Genomic DNA, 12,776 nt, shown 5'->3' on the forward strand with positions numbered 1-12,776 from the left:
CTGCTGGTTTCCACATTCTTCCACCCCATGATGGCTCTGGGAAATGTTCATTGGCTCCTGGTTCAATCCAATGTTTCAGCGAAGTTGCTGAAGGGCAGCGCTGATGTGACTAATGGAAGGAGTTGTAGTGATGATGCGAGAGGCGGGGTTTGGGGCCAGCTGCAGGTATGTATGGGCCTGAGAGGAAGACCACAGAGAACACAGTTCGAGTCATCGATGTAACAAAGGAGTGAAAGAAAAAGGCAGTGCTACTGGCTGTGACAGGGGCCCAGACTCAAAGCCGTCAACGCCATGCGTATCATATATGTTTTAATAAATTTTTGAGACTTCGACATCATTGGTGGGGGGTTTGTAAATAAATGGCACAACACGTTTTAGGTGATAAATTGCAGGAAATAAGATAGAAATTAAAGTTTATATAAACAAATTTGTTCTATATTTGTTTCAATCTGTCAGACGCTTTAATAAACTATGGAGGAGTACTAGAGCCACATTAAGAAGATTTATTGATCATTCTGAGAAATAAAAGTGGTAATGTGCAGATCACAGCTGTTGTTTCAGGACAAAATGCCGCTGTACCTTTTGAGTTAGTGAGGTCGTACTTTCGGTTTTAGTAACAAGGAAGGAAACGATTTGTCTTTGGACTCATAAACACAGGGTTGATATCAGGGTGAGGACAATGAAGAGATGGTGCAGAAAGCTTTGTCTGATCAGAAGAAAAATAAAAATGTATTAGTGGATTTGTGCAAAATGAAATGTCTGGTAACGGACAGATGCAAGGTTATCGATGGTTACAGCCTCATGCATTAACGAGGACGGATGACGTATCACTGTGGGGCTGATCATTTTGTTTCACTGACTCATCTACATGAGGCATTCTTAGAGGGGACAGCAGCCTGTTGTCTCCACACATTTTCTCAAAATAGATTTTAGAATTTAATATTTAAATTTGAACCTTATTCTCAAAATTATCAACAATATTATTTTTTCTCAATGTGACCCTAAGAGTCAGCTGTAATAAATGCTCAATCTTCATACAATTCGAATGTTCTGGCTTCACGGGTCAGACTAGAAAGGGTCTGAGGAGGTATCAGCAGGGAGGCAAAAACTGTTAAATTTTGATAAGGTGGACTGTTCAGTGTGGCAAAGTTGCAGGAGAACAGGTTTGATTCCCTGGAGGCAAACACAGAGGGCGGTGGGGTTTGGTAGACAGGTAGAGCATAACAAAGCTTCAGCATAACAATAGAAACTGAGAGAAAAGAAACACCAGCCCCAACTGGTCACAGCAGATGGTCCCCCCTTCCTGAGCCTGGTTCTGCTGGAGGTTTCCTCCTGTTAAAAGGGAGTTTTTCCTTCCCACTGTTGTCAAAGCACTTGCTCATAGGCGGTCATACGATTGTTGGATTCATCACATCTTCCATTTTGGAACTACGTTTCTATGGAGGACCACAAGAGCCATGCGCATCAAAATAGAATAAATTCTGCATTTGTAAATTCATTTTTGAATTCCAATTTAATAAACTGATTTTCAAAATGCTTTTTAAAAAACTTCATTTCAAAAACCTTTTTCGAATTCCAATTTAATAAAGTGATTTTCAAAATGCTTTTTAAAATGGCGATTCCACTCCTTATTTCAAAATCCATTTCCCTTTCCTGTTCGCTCAGGGATTAACATTTGGATTAGCAGCTAGATTAGCAACTTCATTTTAAAAATCCTGCTGCAATGCAAATTAGCCACACCGTGGGACGTAAGGGGCTCTCTGATTGGTTGGACAGACACAGGCTGTCTGCCTGGATTTTTCTATCTCATAGCTTTGCCCTGCTAACAAGCGTGTGTGCTTGTACAAAGGCCGTTCAGCCTCGGGATTTACACTCTGATCGACACGGATATGTGAAGAATGAAGGGACCCTGCAGCGAAATGAAGAGCTGAACCTCTGACTGTGCGCCTCTTTACTCAGTCTGACCACCTGTTGAAGGTAACATGGCTAACATTAGCATCACTGCACGTAGCCCTGTTATTTTAAGGTAATCTATTGCAAGCCATCAGGGCCACTTTTCTAACCCGTTTGGTTAAGAAATGGCGTAAAAACGGCGTTTAATTATTCAAAACGCCATAAAAAACGGCGCTTGTCCCGACAGAATGCTGTGTTTTACGCCACAGACTGGTTCCTTGAACGCCCCATCTGAGTGGCAGAAAAAACGCAGTTTTTATCTGTCTTTGAACGCCGCTTCATCACTCGGCAGAAAACGGCGTTCAAAGACAGATAAAAACAGCGTTGTTGTTTTTTTGTTTGTTTTTTACAGCGTTCTGTGTCAGCTGTGACGGCGTTTAAAACGCCTTTTTTCTTGAAATTATGCAGGGCACTCCTCGTGGTGCCCTCATCCAATTACTTTCAACTCATTTCACCCAATCAAAGAAAAGGAAGTGCAGACCATACTAATTCATTACAGATTCACCTTGCTGCTAAGTGATTGCCTATTCGGTACCAATGTTTGTCACAGTATTCACTTGTATTATAATCCCACTATGCATTTTGATATGTTTAAAGCATAATCTAGCAAACAAATGACAGAATACTTTTTCTGAAACCTTAACTGTGTCTGTTACGACATCTTGATGCATGCTCAATCATCCAGGTAAGTAAATCTCCAAAAGTTGATTCTGTTCATCTGGACGTAGCGTTTTGTGGGAGAAACGTTTCGCCACTCATCCAAGTGACTTCTTCAGTCTCAGCTGACTGCAGGTTTCCCCAATCTTATAAACGGTACATTTGCATAATGACTGAAACCAGCCCACTGAAGGAACAATGGGCTTGGAGATCTGTTGCGACAGTTCTGCTCATTTCTGAGCTTTTTTTAATATGTTCCTCTTTACTTCTCTTAACTTTTAACTTACATCTTAGCAATTAGATTCTGCCATCATGCACTACCGTTTCGTGCTAGTTCTGTTTACTTTTCTCTTCTTTTGTCTCCACTTTTTTCACCCGTATTTGGAGACCCTGCGCATGGCTCCTTTGTTTATGTTAGGGATCAGCTGTTAGCGCTGCGCCCTGCAGCTGCAGCTGCGCTACCGGCAGACAGACCCGACATCCCCAGTGAGGTGAGGGGGAAGAGATGGGGGTGTCGTCGCTCGAGAAGGAGACGTTACAGACCATCTCTCCCTTCTATAACCATTTGAAATGTAGCTCGCTCCCTTGTAAGATTGAGAAGCTAATGATGCTAACCCGGTCACAGTGGCAGTACCCCAGCACTGCCCGGTACTCCCTCTGTGAGTAGGCTGCCCGGCTTCCAGCTGCTGCGGGCAGACAGGACGAGAGACAGAGGTGAGAGGAAAGGAGGGGGACTGGCAGTGTTTATTAAACGACAGATGGGGTATCCCTGGGCACATCGCTGTGAAAGAACAACTGCGACACATACATTGAGCTGTTAGCCATTAGCATGCGTGGATGCAGCCTGTGACTCTCTCTACTCTGGTCAGCAGACTGCAAACGCAATCTCCAAGAGCCCTTCTTCTAATATCAGGGGGCTTTAATCATGTCTCACTGGACTCCACACTGCCCACCTTCACCCAGTATGTGACCTGCCCCACCATAGACAATAAAACATTGTACTTACTGTATGCCAATGCAAAAGTGGCATACATTACCCACGCCCCGGGAAGATCTGATCACAATCTGGTGTACCTTGTCCCTGTGTGCCCTTAGTGCGCAGGGAGCCACCAATCACCCACACAGTGCAGAGATGGCCGGAGGAGAGCATGATAAAGCAAATAAATAACAGAATGATTTTTTTCTGAAATAAGTGGAGACCTTAACTTTTATCAAAATACTGTTTCGTATTTGGAGCCATTTGTCATTCTTTTCCCATCCAAGGCAGAGAGCGTTAGGCGGCTAAGCACTGCAGTGAAAAGGCACTACAGCGTAGTTGTTCCCCCCTCCTTTGTCCTCCTGTTTCCCCTCCCTCTCCCCTCCAGAGAGGAGTTAAACAGTTTGATGGCATGTGGGACAAAGGAGTTTTGAAGTCTGTTGGTTCTTGACTTTGTGAGAAGCAATCTGTCACTGAACAGACTCCTGTGGTTGTTTATGGCTGTGTGCAGAGGATGCCCAGCATTGTCCATAATGTCCAGCAGCTTCTTTAGTGTCCTTTTCTCTGCCACTGTCACCAGTGTCCAGCTTCATGCCGACCACAGCAGTAGTACTTTTTTCTTAATAAATTTTGATTTGTAAAATTGATCTGCCTCACCTCTGCTTGCTAAAAACGAGCCTGTGGGACAGTGTCTAGACACGAGCCTTGTTAATGGAGTTTTTTGCAGATTGATCAACCTCTGCCCACATTTCCTTCGGAGCAACTCTGCTTCACTAAGATGCTCTTTTAATATCGAATCATGTTACTGACCTGTTGCCAAGTAACCTAAGTACTTTTAAAATGTCCCTCCAGCTGTTTCTTTTTAGAACCACTTATTTTCTTGCCTCATCCTAACTATTTTGATACATATTGCTGCCATCAAATTCAAAAGGAGTTATTTTTAACGACATAGTCTAGGTTTAAACATTTGACATCTTTTCTATGTTACACTGTGAATAAATAATGGCTTTGAGATACGCAAATCACTGCTTTCTTCTCTCTCTTTTTTTTTTTTACATTTTACATGGGAGTCCGGTATTTTCAGAACTGGGTTTGTACAATCTGTCTAGGGAAAAGTAATCTGCTCTCTAATGTTAACACTTTTTTTCAGCTGTGCACTGTCACCACTGTCACACTGTCGCACTGTACTGAGCCAATTCAAGACCTACTATACTGTTTTTTCTTCAGTTAACTCTTTACTGTAAATGTTTTATAGTTGTGTTTATCAATATCAAATGCTGTAACGTTTACATATACATGTATACGTGTGTGTGTGTGTGTGTACGTGTGTGCAGTGGCGGTCCTAGCTTGTTTGGTGCCCTGGGCGAACACGCCCTCTGGCTGAGGGTCACAGATGTGTAAAATCTGTAACATAATGTATTGTTTGGAGTTTAGTCTGTTGCTGTTGCTATTTTTAGAATTTCTTCTTGGACCAAATGTAACCCACATAATTTCCTTAGGGATTAATAAAGTATTCTTAATATGATTCTGATTGTTTCAGGACACATGACCTGCCATTATCCAGTGACACATCTGCTTACCTGTATCTTTTGCTCGTTTCTCCTCCTCTTCTTTTCTGTCGACAGGGCCCCCTCCCCTGTCGACAGGTTGTGTGTGAGACTTTAAATGCATCCATCCATCCATCCATCCATCCATCCCTCCATCCATCTTCTTCCGCTTTATCTGGGGCCGGGTCGCGGGGGCAGCAGCCTAAGCAGAGAAGCCCAGACCTCCCTCTCCCCAGCCACCTCCTCTAGCTTATCCAGGGGAACTCCAAGGCGTTCCCAGGCCAGCCGAGAGATATAATCTCTCCAGCGTGTCCTGGGTCTGCCCCGGGGCCTCCTCCCTGTGGGACATGCCCAGAACACCTCACCCAGGAGGCATCCTTGTCAGATGCCCGAACCACTTCAGCTGGCTCCTTTCGATGTAGAGGGCTCTACTCTGAGCCCCTCCCGAATGGCTGAACTTCTCACCTTATCTCTAAGGGAGAGGCCAGCCACCCTTCGGAGGAAGCTCATTTCCGCCGCTTATATCCGCGATCTCGTTCTTTCGGTCACTACCCAGAATCGGTGACAGAGGGCAGCCCTGGCGGAGCCCATCACCCACCGGGAACGAGTCCGACTTATTGCCGGCAATGCGAACCAAGCTCTTGCAACGGTTGTATAGGGATCGAATGGCCCGTAGCAATGGGCCAGACACCCCATACTCCCGTAGCACCTCCCACAGGACACCCCGAGGGATACGGTCGAATGCCTTCTCCAAGTCCACAAAACACATGTAGACTGGTTGGGCAAACTCCCATGCGCCCTCAAGTATCCTTGAGAGGATAAACAGCTGGTCCAGTGTTCCGCGACCACGACGAAAACTGCATTGTTCCTCCTGTATCTGAGGTTCGATTAGCGGACGAACTCTCCTTTCCAGCACCCTGGCATAGACTTTCCCAGGGAGGCTGAGAAGTGTGATCCCCCTGTAGTTGGAACACAACCTCTGGTCCCCCTTCTTAATAATGGGGACCACCACCCCGGTGTGCCAGTCCAGGGGTACTGCCCCTGATCTAAAACACAACATTGTAGAGGCGTGTCAGCCAGGACAGCCCTACACACCCAGAGCCTTCAGGAACTCGGGGCGGACCTCATTCACACCAGGGGCTCTGCCACCAAGGAGTTGTTTAACTGGCTCAGTGACCTCGCCCCCGGAAATTGGCGGGTCATCCCCCTCATCCCCAGACTCTGCTTCGTCCTTGGAAGACGTGTCAGTGGGATTAACCCTGGAGAACCCATGGGGTCAGATCCGACCCCATTGGTTTTCTAGGGAAACCATGGGGTCAAATTTGACCCCATGGGTTCTCCAGGGTTAAGGAGGTCCTCGAAGTATTCCTTCCACCGCCCGACAATTTTCTCAGTCGAAGTCAGCAGCGCTCCGCCAGCACTATACACAGTGCAGGTAGAGCACCGCTTTCCCCTCCTGAGACGCCTCACGCTTTTGCCAGAATCTCTTCGAGGCAGTCCGAAAGTCTTTTTCCATGGCCTCTCCGAACTCCTCCCACACCCGAGTTTTTGCTTCCAGACTTTAAATCATCAAACTGTAAATTATAAATTTTAAACTGTTATTGACCCCTTTACCCCTAGTCCTAAAGTGTATATTTATTTTCTTACTCTTCTTCTATTTATTGTTTGTTTACTTGCACTGCTGTAACTGGAGCCTCGTCGTCTCGTCTCTCTATATACTGTACTGTATAAAGTGGAGATGACCTCTCCTCCCTGTGCTGCAAGCAGCAGGCACACCTCGCAAGCGAAGGGCGCCCTTACTCCCTGCAAATGGGCGGCAGAAAACCGACTGGTGCCTATGCCATCTCCAAAATGCGCTGGCTGATGTCGGGGCAGCACGAGTACGAGCAACCTTTTTTTGGAGATGCCCGTGATGCCACCCCCACCACCCGTGTGTGTACGTGTGCGCGCACGCGTGTGTGTGTGTGTGTGTGTGTGTGTGTGTGTATACATACACATATATATATATATATATATATATATATATATATTATTATCAATCACACTGACACACTGCTTAAATTAGGTATTCAGCTCATTCACCTACATTACACATAAACCAAAACAGGACAGAGTAAATAATAAGACAACGTAAACCTTTTTAGTCCCACACGTGAGAAATTTTTAGGTCACGGCAGAAAGTTCAAGTTTAAGAGCAGTAAACGTTAAAAAAAACACAATAGAATAGTGCAGCTGCAGGGTGCAGCGCTACCAGCTGATCCCTCACGTAAACAAGGGAGCCATTCGCCGGGTCTCCAAATACGGGTGAAAAAAGTGGGGGGCAAAGGGGAGAAAAATGACCAGAACTAGCACGAAACTGTAGTGCATGATCTCAGAATCTGTTTGGTAAGACGTAAGTTAAAGGTTAAGAGACGTAAAGAGGAAAATAAGAAAGAAGCTCAGAAATGAGCGGAACTGCCGTAACACATAACACAGTTAAGGTCTCCACTTGTTTCAGAAAAAGCATTCTGTTTTTTACCTTGTTTGCTCATGCTTTAAACATATCAAAATGCAGAGTGGGTTACATACATTGGTACCGAATAGGTAATCACTTAGCAGCAAGGTGAATCTGTGATGAATTAGTGTGGTCTGCACTTCCTCTTCTTTAATTGGGTGAAATGAGTTGAAAGTAATTGGATGAGGGAACCATGGGGATTGCCCTGCATAATTTCAAGAAAACTGCGTTTTAAACGCCATCATAGCTGACACAGAACGCTGTAAAAAACGCAGTTTTTATCCATCTTTGAATGCCGTTTTCTGCCGAGTGACATAAAAAGCGGCGTTCAAAGACAGATAAAAACACCTTTTTTCTTCCGCCACTCAGATGGGGCGTTCAAGGCACCAGTTTGTGGTGTAAAAAACCACAGACTGGTGGTTTTTTTATGGTGTTTTGAATAATTAAACAGTGTTTTTTACGCCATTCTTACAAAACGGGTTAGAAAAGTGGTGAATTTTGGTCCTGATGGCTTGCCAGAGTAATTGATTCCTCTGGGAGTTCATATTGAATGAACTGAAATCAGTAGTGTGATCTCCAGTCTTGATATAAGGAATGAGAGAATTGACAGCTGTTAATTTTAATCAGCCTGTCTCAGTTGTTTTAACTCTTCGAATCACAAAGTAATGTGGTAACATTTGGACTTGTTTCATCTTGTTCTCTCTATAAACTCCACAAGATGCTCGGTTGAACTTTCCCTCCTCCGAGGTAAACTTTTATTAAACTCTTAATAGACAGCCATGAGTCTCTTCTTCTCACCTTCCGGTGTTACAATCTCTAGACTCTGGGCGGAACACACGGGTAAATGCAATTCCCATTGCTACATCCCTTTTCTTTTACAAAGACAATGAAGTATTCCAACTTCCCAATTCCGGCTGAAGTTGGCAAACTCTGTCGAGCTGTACTGGGGCCCGTTGTCAGAAAAAACAATATTTGGTATTCCCTGACGTGCGAAATGAGCCTTTAGTTTCCTAATCACAGTACTCGACTTGGTATCAGGTAGATAATCTATCTCCCAAAAGTTGGAGTAATAATCAACAGTTATTAGGTAGTCCCTACCCTCAAAGTTGAATAAATCTGTCCCAACTTTGGTCCATGGTCTAGTGGTCGGCTCGTGTGGTTTTAGTGTCTCTTTCTGTTGTTTTGCATCCACAGACCGACATATGTCACATGTAGCGATGTACTTTTTGATGTGGTCATTCATACCGTGCCAGTAGACGCAATCCCTAGCTCTCCTGAGGCACCCTTCTGTTCCGATGTGTGTTGAGTGAATTCGCTGTGTTATATCTGCCTGGAGTGCTTCTGGAATCACCACTCTCTCTCCCTTGAAGACCAATCCATCCTGTGTGCTCAGTTCATCCTGCAAAGATTGGAACTGGGTTATTTCAACAGGTACATCTTTCTTACAGGCCGGCCACCCCTTTTGTATTGTTTTTATCAGCGTTTGTAGTGTGTGGTCGGTTCTTGTCCCTGCTCGTATTCTGTCCATGCTTTCTGTTGCAACAGGTACATAATCCACCATGTTGACACATTCTGTCTCCAACTCCGTCTGGCTTTTGATGCTGTCCTGCAGGTACGCTCTACTCAGCGTATCAGCGAGTAGCATGTCGCGGCCTGGAACATATGTTATGGTTATATCATATTTTTGCAGCCTTAATAATATCCTTTGCAGTCTCTTAGGTGCATGTAACAGTGGCTTTTTAATAATGTTCTCGAGTGGCTTGTGGTCTGATTGCACTCTCACAAGACGACCAGAGGTATATTGGTGGAATTTCTCCATCCCAAACACAGTAGCTAAACATTCCTTTTCAATCTGTGCATAACCTCTTTCAGTGAGCGTCAGTGCACGACTTGCAAATGCCACTGGTTTTCCATGTTGAGTCAGAGCTGCTCCCAGTCCCGTCTCGCTGGCATCACACTGCAGTGTCAGCTCTTCTTCAGGGCTGTAATATTTCAAAACTGGGACTTGTGTTAGTTTTTCCTTCAGTCTTTTAAATGCATCTTCCTGCACGTCTGTCCACTCCCATAGGCTGTCTCTGTGCGTCAGTTGTCTGAGAGGCTCACAGTCGTCTGACAGATGCTTGTAGAACTTTGATAAATAGTTGACCATTCCAACTAGTCTCTGCACCCCTTTTATGTCAGTTGGTGCTGGCATCTCTGTGATGGTCCGTACCTTCTCTGGGTCAGCTCTCAGCCCCTCTGCCGTGAGTAGATGTCCAATGTATGGTACTTCCTGTCTTCTAAGCTTGAGTTTTTCCACATTCAATTTGATGTTCCTCTCTCTGCAGCGTTCCAGGAAAAGTCTCAGGTTCCTGTCATGATCCATTTCTGCTAACTCAGTCGTCTCTCCTTTTCCAGTGATCAGGATGTCATCAGCAATGATGTATGTGCCTGGCAGGTTCTCTAACGCTTGCATCAGTTTGCGCTGAAAGACCTCTGGCGCTGGGCTGATCCCCATCGGCATTCTCAGCCAACGAAAGCGACCAAATGGTGTTGCGAATGTCGTGAGATGGCTTGACTCTTCTGTAAGCTTCACATGCCAAAAGCCATGTTTCACGTCACAAACTGTGAAAACTTTCGCTTTTGACACATCTGGCAAGATGTCATCTATTGTTGGTAACGGGAAATGACTACGCTTCAAAGCTTTGTTGAGCGGTCTCGGGTAAATACATATCCTGGGTTTGCCATTTGGCTTCTGCACTGTCACCATCCCACTGATCCAATCAGTACTACATTCCACTGGTGCTATTATTTGTCTGTCTGCAAGACTCATCAGTTCCTCTTTCAGTGGTTTCATCATCGACACTGGGACTCTGCGTTTTGGCAGTTTGACGGGCTGCACTGTTGTGTCGATTTCCAGCTCATATTCGCCTTGCAAACATCCATCTCCTGTAAACACATCCTGAAACTTAGTCTTTATCTCTTCCAACAACCATGTGTTTTTCTCTGATGGAGCTGTTGTCACTGAGCTGTCCAAAGCACAGATGTTATCATATTTAACTTGTATTAGCTTCATCGCTTCACTAGCTGTTCTCCCAAGTAGAGGCGTTTTACAATCCTCCTCTACCACTTGGAACTTGACTCTGTACTTTTTGTTGTTTCTTGGGTTTGTCAGCTTGACCTTACACTTTCCTAATGGACACAGCCTTGACTTATTGTACATCACAAGAACCTTGTCTGTGTGCTCCATTTTGACATTTGGGTTCAACAGGTTGATGGGAATAACGTTGCACGTTGTACCACAGTCAACTTGAAACTTGACCAGGCTGTTGCCAATCATCATGCCTGCAAACAGCTGCTCTCGTTTTTTCATGTCTGATTCTTTGATCTGGTTCACTTCTACTGCAGTCTGTGTCATAGCTGTGACAGTCATTATGTCCTCACAGGAATCAGAGTCCTGCTCCGTCACTGTGTGGACCTTTTTTCCGTTTTCACTCTGTCTGCTTTTACTCCTGCATGCTATAGCAAAATGATTTTCTTTGCCACATTTTTTGCATTTTTTTCCATATGCTGGGCATTTTGATTTGAGAGTTTCATGTGCTCTTCCACAAAATCTGCATGATATCTCTTTATCCAGTCTTTTTCTCTCTTTTTGTTTTACTGCATGCAGTTCTTCTACAGCCTGTCCCGCTATTGTTTTGTTGTATTCTCTTGAAATCTCCATTGCTCTACAAATATCTAGACATCTGTCTAATGTGAGGTTCTCTCCTCTGAGCAACCTTTCCCTCCAACTGGAGCTGTTCGTGCCACAGACGATCCTGTCTCTGATCAGTGAGTCTTTTAATTGTCCAAAGTTGCAGGTGCTCGCCAGCATTCTCAGGTCCGTAACATATTTATCAATATTTTCTCCAGGAGCCTGATTGCGTGCAAAAAATCTGTATCTCTCGACAGTCTCATTAACTTTGGGATTACAGTGTTCATCTATTTTTCTCATCAGCTCACTTACTGTTACTCTTGACTCAGCTCCGATCAGCGTTCCACAGAGCTCCCTGCCCCGTTCCCCGATCAGATAGTAAAACAGCTTCACTCTCGCCTTTTCCTCAGCATCCGGCAGAGCTAGTTCCGTGTAGAGTGTAAACTCTTCTTTCCATGTTTTCCACGCCTTAGACAGGTTCACTGAATCCATACTCCATTGTGCGGGTGGCTTCAATCCATCCATCGTAGCCGCCGCTGCGCTCTTCTCGTCGGCATCTCACCTGCTGTCCTGAGCCGTTAGCACCTCCGAGGCTAACTAGCCTAGCTGGACGCGTCGATACCGTCCGCTCAATCTGTTGTCATCAAAGCGCGGTGTGGATCACTCTAGACCCCGCTGCCACCATGTTTCATCTTGTTCTCTCTATAAACTCCACAAGATGCTCGGTTGAACTTTCCCTCCTCCGAGGTAAACTTTTATTAAACTCTTAATAGACAGCCATGAGTCTCTTCTTCTCACCTTCCGGTGTTACAATCTCTAGACTCCGGGCGGAACACACGGGGTAAATGCAATTCCCATTGCTACAGGACTGATGAGTTTACTGTCAGCATTTTAATCGCTAGTTTAAAGGCTGTAGGTTGCAGCCATTCCTCTAACACTGTATAAATGTAACAGGGCTCAGTGCAGGTTCTAACAGTCTGAGCTGCTTCAAGCTGTATTTGTGAAGAGCACAGCAGCTTACAAAACACGTAGCTAGCTCGTACAGCTACAATATAAAATTTTCATAAGCTAAGATTACCTTAAAATAACGGGGCTATGTGCAGTGATGCTAGTGTTAGCACGTTACCTTCAACAGGTGGTCAGACTCAGTAAACAAGCACACAGTCAGAGGTTGCGCTCTCCGTTTCGCTGCAGGGTCCCTTCATTCTTCACATATCCGTGTCGATCCGAGTGTAAATCCCGAGGCTGAACGGCCTTTGTACAAGAACACACACTTCTTAGCAGGGCAAAGCTATGAGATAGAAAAATCCAGGCAGACAGCCTGTGTCTGTCCAACCAATCATGAGCTCCTTACATCCCACGGTGTGGCTAATTTGCATTGCAGCAGGATTTTTAAAATGAAGTTGCTAATTCAAATGTTAATCCCTGAGCGAACAGGAAAGGGAAATGGATTTTGAAATGAGGAGTGGAATCACC

At 44.9% G+C, this 12,776-nt stretch overlaps 1 protein-coding gene across 2 annotated transcripts in view; it reads left to right on the forward strand.

Annotated features, from left to right (window-relative positions):
- Positions 1–1,827: 1,827 nt before the first annotated feature.
- LOC134643786 (serine/threonine-protein kinase PAK 6-like) overlaps positions 1,828–12,776 on the forward strand; it is a 57,535-nt gene continuing 46,586 nt past the window's right edge. For both annotated transcript variants that reach the window (XM_063496344.1, XM_063496345.1), the window contains exon 1: positions 1,828–1,977. The gene's annotated coding sequence lies outside the window, so the exon portion shown is untranslated. The remainder of the gene's footprint in view (positions 1,978–12,776) is intronic.

The sequence above is a fragment of the Pelmatolapia mariae genome, linkage group LG15 (genome assembly GCF_036321145.2).
Source record: "Pelmatolapia mariae isolate MD_Pm_ZW linkage group LG15, Pm_UMD_F_2, whole genome shotgun sequence".
Taxonomy (NCBI): Eukaryota; Metazoa; Chordata; class Actinopteri; order Cichliformes; family Cichlidae; genus Pelmatolapia; species Pelmatolapia mariae.